Genomic DNA, 8,146 nt, shown 5'->3' with positions numbered 1-8,146 from the left:
ACATGGCCAACTCTCTATTGCAAAGTGCAAACAACATACATACATGTTGGAAAAGCATGTAGGATCTGGACCTCATCTAGAGACATTGCTGGCTAGGATTTCTAATAAGAATGTTTCTCGTACAATTGAAGTGGCTCGCCTTGTGGAAGGACCAGTTATTGGTGGAACTCCAATGTATCAAGACACTCGGGTATTAGAAGGTGATAGGGAAGCAAACAGCTAGCCACAACTTTGCAAATCTTCTTTTTCCTACTGTCATCAACGTACAATGGTTCAATACCCCTAACATTGCTCTTCACTCTCTGTCAATGCACCCTTTGCCTCACACCCACCAGTATTCGCTGATTACTCTTAGACCTTCTTACCTAATGTCATTTGAACTGACTATTGGTTGTGCATCCAACTGAGAACTCCAATCGTGTCCCCTGTCATGTCGAACATTTTCAGCTTCATGCTGGGTAGTTTTAACATCATGTTGAGAACTTTTAGCTTGGCTAGGATGGTGCCCAAGCAACTGAAAGTCCACCTCCTCCAAGTATTGGCCTAGAAAGACGTGATCGGAGCATGTTTTTGAGGCAACCTACTGTCCAAAGCCTCAATGGATGCTTTGGGGAGAGAGAGAGAGAGAGAGAGAGAGAGAGAGAGAGAGAGAGAGAGAGAGAGAGAGAGAGAGAGAGAGAGAGAGAGAGAGCATGTCATTCAAATCATATGCGGGAAAGGAGAGGAGTGGTTGAACGACGTGGGCCACTAGGTTGGTGAAGCTGTTATTACGGGACAAGAAGATGTAGTAGGGAAAAAACAAAGAAAATATTTTTTCCAAAGAGCATGTCATTCGAATCACAAGCGGGAAAGGAGAGGAGTGGCTGAATGATGTGGGCCATTGGGCTGGTAAAGCTGTTATGGGACGAAGACGTGGGAGGGAAAAAAACAAAGACAATATTTTTTTCTCAAATCTTGAAAAATGTCCTCAAAACCACTAGAAAAGAAGTGTCAATGACAACACTTTTTTGGTACCACCTAACCATGCTTCCACCCATGATGCATGCGTATTAGACATGGCCAACTCTCTATTGCAAAGTGCAAACTACATACATGTTGGAAAAGCATGTAGGATCTGGACCTCATCTAGAGACGTATCAAGACACTTGGGTATTAGAAGGTGATAGGGAAACTCTGTGTCACAAAAGAAGGCCATTTCATGTGGTTAATGTGGAGGATATAAAAGTTTCCATCATCCCAAGTATAATTATGAGAATAAAAATAGACAGCCATGAGGCCAACCAAGGAGAAACTTTTTCATAGAGCGAGATCTGACACTTCAACATAACACACCTGCAACATAACTCCGATGTATGTTGGATTGAAGGTGTATTATGGAGCAATCCATTCATTGAATACAGTCGAAAATCAAGAGAGTGCCTTTAAATATTCATGTGAAATGCCTAGGATGATGAATCATTGAAGAAACAAGGAGGATAAAGTGCAATCAAATCATCTAAAATTATTCTATAGTTGTGCCATGTCCATGTTTCTTTTCAGAGAGAAATCACCTAGGACTAGGAGGCAAGAGGTCACAATTCATGTGGTTTTTTCCTCATGATGTAAATTTGGATTCTTGGCACCTAGATAGCAATATCTCACCCATACCAATTTTTCCTTATATTTGGCCCAAGAGGGAACAAAATTGACAAAAAAATGGCAAAGGCATTGGTTTATGCTGGATTTAGGTTGGATGGCATAGTAGTATAGCTGGTGAAATGTCAGTGCATCCCCGGATGGAAACATCAAACATCATAGGTGAAGGCACAAGTGAAAGTATTGCTAGTGCTGCATTAAAGACTCTTGCAAGTGTGAATTCAATAAGATGGGCATGGACTCAGTTGGGAGAAGTGGAGTTCGCATGAATTGGCAAATAGGAATTTCAATGGAAAATAGGATTTCAAGGGAAGCAAAAAATAGAATAGATTCTGCATTGACAATGGACCGAGTAGTATTGATTGAAAAGGTTGTTAATCTCAGTATGAGTATGAGATATTTGAGATAGAAGAAGATGGACCAAATAAGAAGTCTTATGAAGTGCATATACAATCTCAACCTTGGTGTACATTCCCAAATTTTTAGAAACATGTACAAGGAAAAAAGTATTATGTGGCATGCAAACACATTTACTACATGTTCATGTGAGTTTTGGGGCTTCATCAGAGTGAAAACATGTTTATACACCAGCCAAAGATATCCAATCATAATGTGAGGGAATCTCTCTCCCATCCATGGACCTATCCGTGATATGGCTCTTAGGTCATTAAACTTTATCTCATCGAGGGGCCTATCCGTGATTTTGCATTGGTGAAAAGAGAAGATCTACTGTTATGACACTTATACTATGCTTGGATAATTTTTTGGCACTTATGATTACACGATTTTTTGGATAATGTAGAGCTGATATTGTGACACTTATAGTTGAATACTTTTTTGGATAACGTAAGCCTTGTTATTATGTTTTTTATTATGTACATCTATCCACTTGCCATTGCCATGTTTTTTTCAATATAAAAATAATATATATTTACTTCAAAGGTACCATGGTATTAATAATTTTCGGATAGCATAAGCCTTGTTATTAGGTTTTTGATTATGTAGATCTAGATATCCATTTGCCGTTGCCATATTTATTTCAATATGTAAAAATATATTTTCCTCAAAGGTACCATGGTATTAAATAATGTTTATTGAATTGAGGTATCCTACTAAGAAAAACATGAGACCTTTCTCAAAAGCTCACTAAATGCTCTAAAAATATCACATGATAAGCTCGTTAAAAAAAATCCCCAAAGAAGGTTACGAGAAACATTAGGGAAATTTTAGGGTCTAAAAATTATATTGCAAGAAATGCCACCTCAAGTTAGAGAGAGAGTATGTAAAAATGGTATCTACATCAAAAAAATGATCGTGTAAGAAATGCCACATCAACTTAGACTGAGTCTACGTCAAAATATGTATCTTTATGGTAACAATTAATAATAAAATATAAGAAGAATGTTAAAAATTAATAAAATATAAAAAACCTAATTTATGATAATGAAACTTCTTGTAACCGAAATCATTGTGAAACTTTTTGCCTTTTCAAATGCACCCCTTTTTGGGTTTTGCCTCTATTTACTTGTTTTGGGTCCAAACTTGGAGATTCCCTTAGGCGAACTAACAGAATTATGTAGGTTTTCTATGGATTCTGAGCAAGGTGAACCATGAGGCTTATTGAGGAGCTCGAAAACCCAACAAAGAAGCATATTTACAATTTACACATAGAACTTGAAAAGGAGTATGCACCAATGTGGAAGTGCAACAAACAAAATACATTAACAAGCTTAGAGGTAAATAATCTTTTGTAGCACCTATTTTTGTTTACAGTAAATCATTTACCATATTTTTCAAAGTAAATATGTAAGCCTAGCTTTTTGGTCCATTCAAGATATGGAGAAGTCCCATTACCAAGCCAAGACTTCATTCTTCCGACACACAAGGAGAAATGGTGGATAGATAAGAGCAAATATTTTGTTGGAGGCATTCCAATGGTTTTATGATAGAATACTTCAGTGGAACGGACTGAAAGAACTAAATAAAGAATTTAAGGTAAAAATAATAATAAAACTTATTCATAAACAAAGAAAACACGCATGGCACACATCTCTAATGCAACATCTAAATGTTTTTAATGGAAAGCATTGCATCGACGGTACCAAAAAAAATGGGCCTCTGCATCAAAATTCAATATCTAGATTTCACAATCAAAAAGCATCATTCCTCGGACTTAGATATGGTCTCTTCTTTGTTACATAATCTTCTCTTTTTTGGTGGGAGATCATTCCCTGACCTATCTCAATCTATGGCCTCAAGACTATGAGGTTTTATTGTAACAAAGTAGCTTACGTTTTCCTTGCTTGGATCCTCTATTCCACATCCAAGTGCATATGATAAATATGTCAAATTCTAATTTTTATTGAATGAAAAAGCTCATGTTCCAAATCCAAATGTGCACAATGCTAATTCCTTCTCTAGAAACATCAATTTGGCTGCATTCCACTGTAGTGGATATCCACCTACAAATCTAGACAATGTTTTGATGACAAATAATGGCACCACTTCTTAATCATTGGTCCTCTTTCTTTGTGAGGGTATGCTACGAAATAGCTGTGTTGCTCTTGATGTACAAGAGAAGACTCGCGCAAGTAGGTATGGGCAACCAATCCTTTGAGTTTTTTGAGATTTGTTGGTCTTCCATATGGGTGACCCAATCATCAAGTACAAACAAGCTATAAAGATAAGGCAATCACAATGTGAACCCCATAGTTTCATTCATGCAGTCACATTTTGCAGAGCCTTTTTATCAAGTTTTAACATTTTATATCTACTCTATACCTCAGAAAGAAACCGAGTTTTTTGAGCTTTGTTGGTCTTCCATATAGGCAACCGAATCAAGTACAGCCATCATATCAAGGTAAGGCAATCACAATGCGAACCCATAGTTCTTTATAAACTAGCATTCATGTAGTCGTTATTTTAAATAACATTCCTATCACGATTTTACATTTTTAACCTATTATGTACCTCAAAAAACCACTACAATGCAATAATGCAAATAGAAAGTTAATTACACAAAAAGTTTACTTGATCACATTGTAATGCACTATTCTATTGCGTTTATACATTTCAGCCTATGTTGTAACACACAAGACTGCTACAACGTGAAAAGACAATATGTTTCACAAGGAGATACCTTGATCGCATTGTTCTAGAGAACTATTCTATCATGCTTGTGCATTTTGACCTATTGTGTACCTCACAAGATTGCTACATGCAAATACACAGTAATTGCACAAGGAGATACCTTGGTCATGTTGTGGAGAACTATTCTATCGTGTATGTATAGTTTGGCCTATTGTGTAACTCACAAGACTATAGCACAATGTACATATGTAATAAAATGAACAAAGGAGATACTTTAATCGCATTGGGGAGCTCATGTGGAGTGCAGTATTGAGGTGGTGTCCTTCCCATGGTATGAACTAAAAGTCCTAGAAAAGAAATAGGTTGAATATGCCTTGCATGCACCTAAAAACAAGTTGCCTTTGGTGACACTAACCACATGTCCCTAGTGCACCTTTTAAAGTGACATCCGGTACATGACCCGATGAGTTTATTGATGTCACCAAAAAAGGTATACTCACACGTGCCGATGTCGATCCCACATAATGTGCTTTTCTTTCCTATGATTTTTGGCATGTACATCTTCCAAGCGATGTATTCTCACGGTGTTCTTCACGTTGTAAAGCACTTCTATGAAAAAATTCAATAAGCCAATCTTCAGCCACCTCCTGCAAGCATAGTAAGGCTGAAGACTGGCAAGTTTAAATTCCATGCATATCGCTCTGACGACACGCTGGAATGAAAGCTTTCACATTGCCATGCTCGTGCACTTATAGGTTCTTTTGATTTCCCTCAGTGCATAAACATACTACTTGAACCTTTGTTTCCTTCCCTCCTTAACAAATTTAGTGGACTTTTCCCTTCCTGAACCTAATACATGTGTCCAACTTTCGGGTCTTCTGTCTTATTTTTTCTTACAGTCTTCTTGGTGCATGCCATTTGATGCATACAACAAGGTGGTGAAAAACAAACAAACTAAAATTAGAAACATTGATCAAATCATGGGTATATTTTGAAGTAAGTGGTTTATCTACGTGTTTAATAATTGTTGTTATTAAAACGTCTATATTGTATTGTAACTTCTTTATTTGGTTGCAGTATGATTGTAAGTACATATCTTGCAGATCTACAATGTAGGATATTTCATCTTGATTATTCTGCCATCTCACAAATCTTGCAAAATGACTCAAGAAGCTTCCTTGATATCTTTAATTGGTTCTCAAGGGTGAACTTCGAAGAGGTATAAATATATGTCATGGCGTATAAAAAAAAGTAAGTCGAATTTTCCCATGTAGAGATGTTCGTGGCTTATATAACAAAAAATAAGTTGAATTTTTCCATGTTCTCATTGTTAGAATTTAGTCCCTTAGATTGTTTTTAATATGTTTTGTAATTTGTAGTGGACATTGGAGCTTGGTGATTATCCATTTGATGCAAAGAACTTGTTATTGCACCAATCTGGTTAGAGGATTCCATGCCAAAGTAAAACTATAAGTCTTTCTCTTATCGTTTCATTTTTTGTTATGCTGATAGTGAATTGAATATTTAATCTATGTTATGTTGCCCCTGTTCAATGTAGGTTTGTTGCCCATTTTCAATGTAGGTTTGCTATGTTGACAATGAATTGAATATTTAATCTTTGTTATGTTTCCCATGTTCAACGTAGGTTTGTGCAAAAAAAATTGAATACTATAGAGGCTCTAACTCAAGAGCCAACTTATAATAACGACCAAATGAGATATATTAGATGTCAGGTTGTTGCAACCTAATTCTCATTCTTAATGTGGCTATCAAGCTTGCTTCAATGCAAGGCTGATGATAACATCATTGCTAAATTCGAGCTTCAATGGAGGTGAAATCTAAACCAACTCCTAACTAACCCAAGCAAATATTATATTATTTGTCTTAAATTTCTAATCTAAGAAGGCATGGGCCTATTTGTAGAGACAAATTTTATCATCATACACACCACTTGACTTGCTAGAATTTCACAACACGAAATGATTGTTGAAATATACAAGTGAATAGAGTGTGTGCGGGAACAAGCCCTTAGCAAGAGGCTGTAAAAGAGAATCTGTAAATGTGAGAGAACCTGTGAAAAGGTGAGAAGTATCTACTAGAAGAGAATAAAGGGTGGCATGAGGAGATTTAGGAGGTGTGGAGATATTCTGGGAGAGGTGGAGAGAATCAAGCAAAAGAGGTGAAGTGAATCAAGGAGAAATCAGTGGGATTAGATGCTTGGATGTAAACCCTATAAATTGAGGCATTGACCTAATGAGAATTTATTGGTTTTTTATTATCCATGCTTACATTAAGCTATCAGTTAATTGCTCACTAATTACATCTTAATTATCGTCTAATCTTTTTATTAATGATGTTGATTCTAGCATTTGATCCACCATAGCTCATCACATTGCTGTAATTTTAACATGGTATTAGAGCCTAGCCTAGAATCCATCAATTTGTGAACCCATTATCTTGCTAATCACCTAGCTAATTAGGATTAACAAATAATTAATATTTTTACCTCTTTTTCAACAAACCCTCTATACCCCCAGCTAGTGGAGGAGCTCTATCTCCCATCATACATCAAATTAGCTCAAGCCACTTTAGACAAACATAGCTAACACACTTGTGCTCCAACCCATCCAAACACAAGGTCAAACCGCCGTGCAGAGCTGGAGAAATTTGCTAATTTACTGGCGTCGTTTTTTTGAGGAGAAATTGAAATCTCTACTTCACCAAATGCAATGGGTCTAATTCCTCTTGGCCCTAGGGATTTTCAAGGGTGCTCTACAAGCTGGTGAAGACAGAATTTGATTTGATCAAGTCTACAGTGAGATCTAAGCTCTTCATCAAATCTGCAGGTGATTTTGGTAAAACAAAGATTAAGCATTCAATGTTTGGTCAAATCTTGTGTTTCTTCGCTTAATCCTCTACTAGACTAATTGCTATTGATGGCCTTGAAAGCATTTGAGCTCATTTGAACTCTAAGGCCTCAGATCTGGACTCCCCGCATACTCTATTTTTTGCACACAAAATAGAGGATTGATTTGCTAATCAATACTAATCACTATATTTTGGTGCACAAAATAGAGGATTAATTTGCTAATCAGTACTAATCACTATATTTTGGTGCAATTGAGAGTTCAAATTAACCACCATTAGATATCTGATACAGATCCCTATAACTTCATATTGCAATTCGGAGATGGCTTGATACTCCAACCATTCCGTAGTACAAATTGGTTACCCTTGATTTAATATAATTTTTGGTAATTTTATGCTGATAAATCTGTTGTAATCATCTCCTAAACACCAGATTGAGTTGTAAAAGGATAGAGACTGCCCTTGAATCTTGAAATTGGATCAAGAGGTAAGACCCCTTTCACATTATCACGAGTACGGCACAAGAAATAGCCAAATTTAATGGGGAGCAGTT

This window comes from Cibotium barometz, chromosome 39 (genome assembly GCF_041138505.1).
Source record: "Cibotium barometz isolate CiBa-2024 chromosome 39, ASM4113850v1, whole genome shotgun sequence".
Taxonomy (NCBI): Eukaryota; Viridiplantae; Streptophyta; class Polypodiopsida; order Cyatheales; family Cibotiaceae; genus Cibotium; species Cibotium barometz.
The sequence above is the reverse complement of the archived record's forward strand: the minus strand, read 5'-3'. Positions refer to the sequence as shown.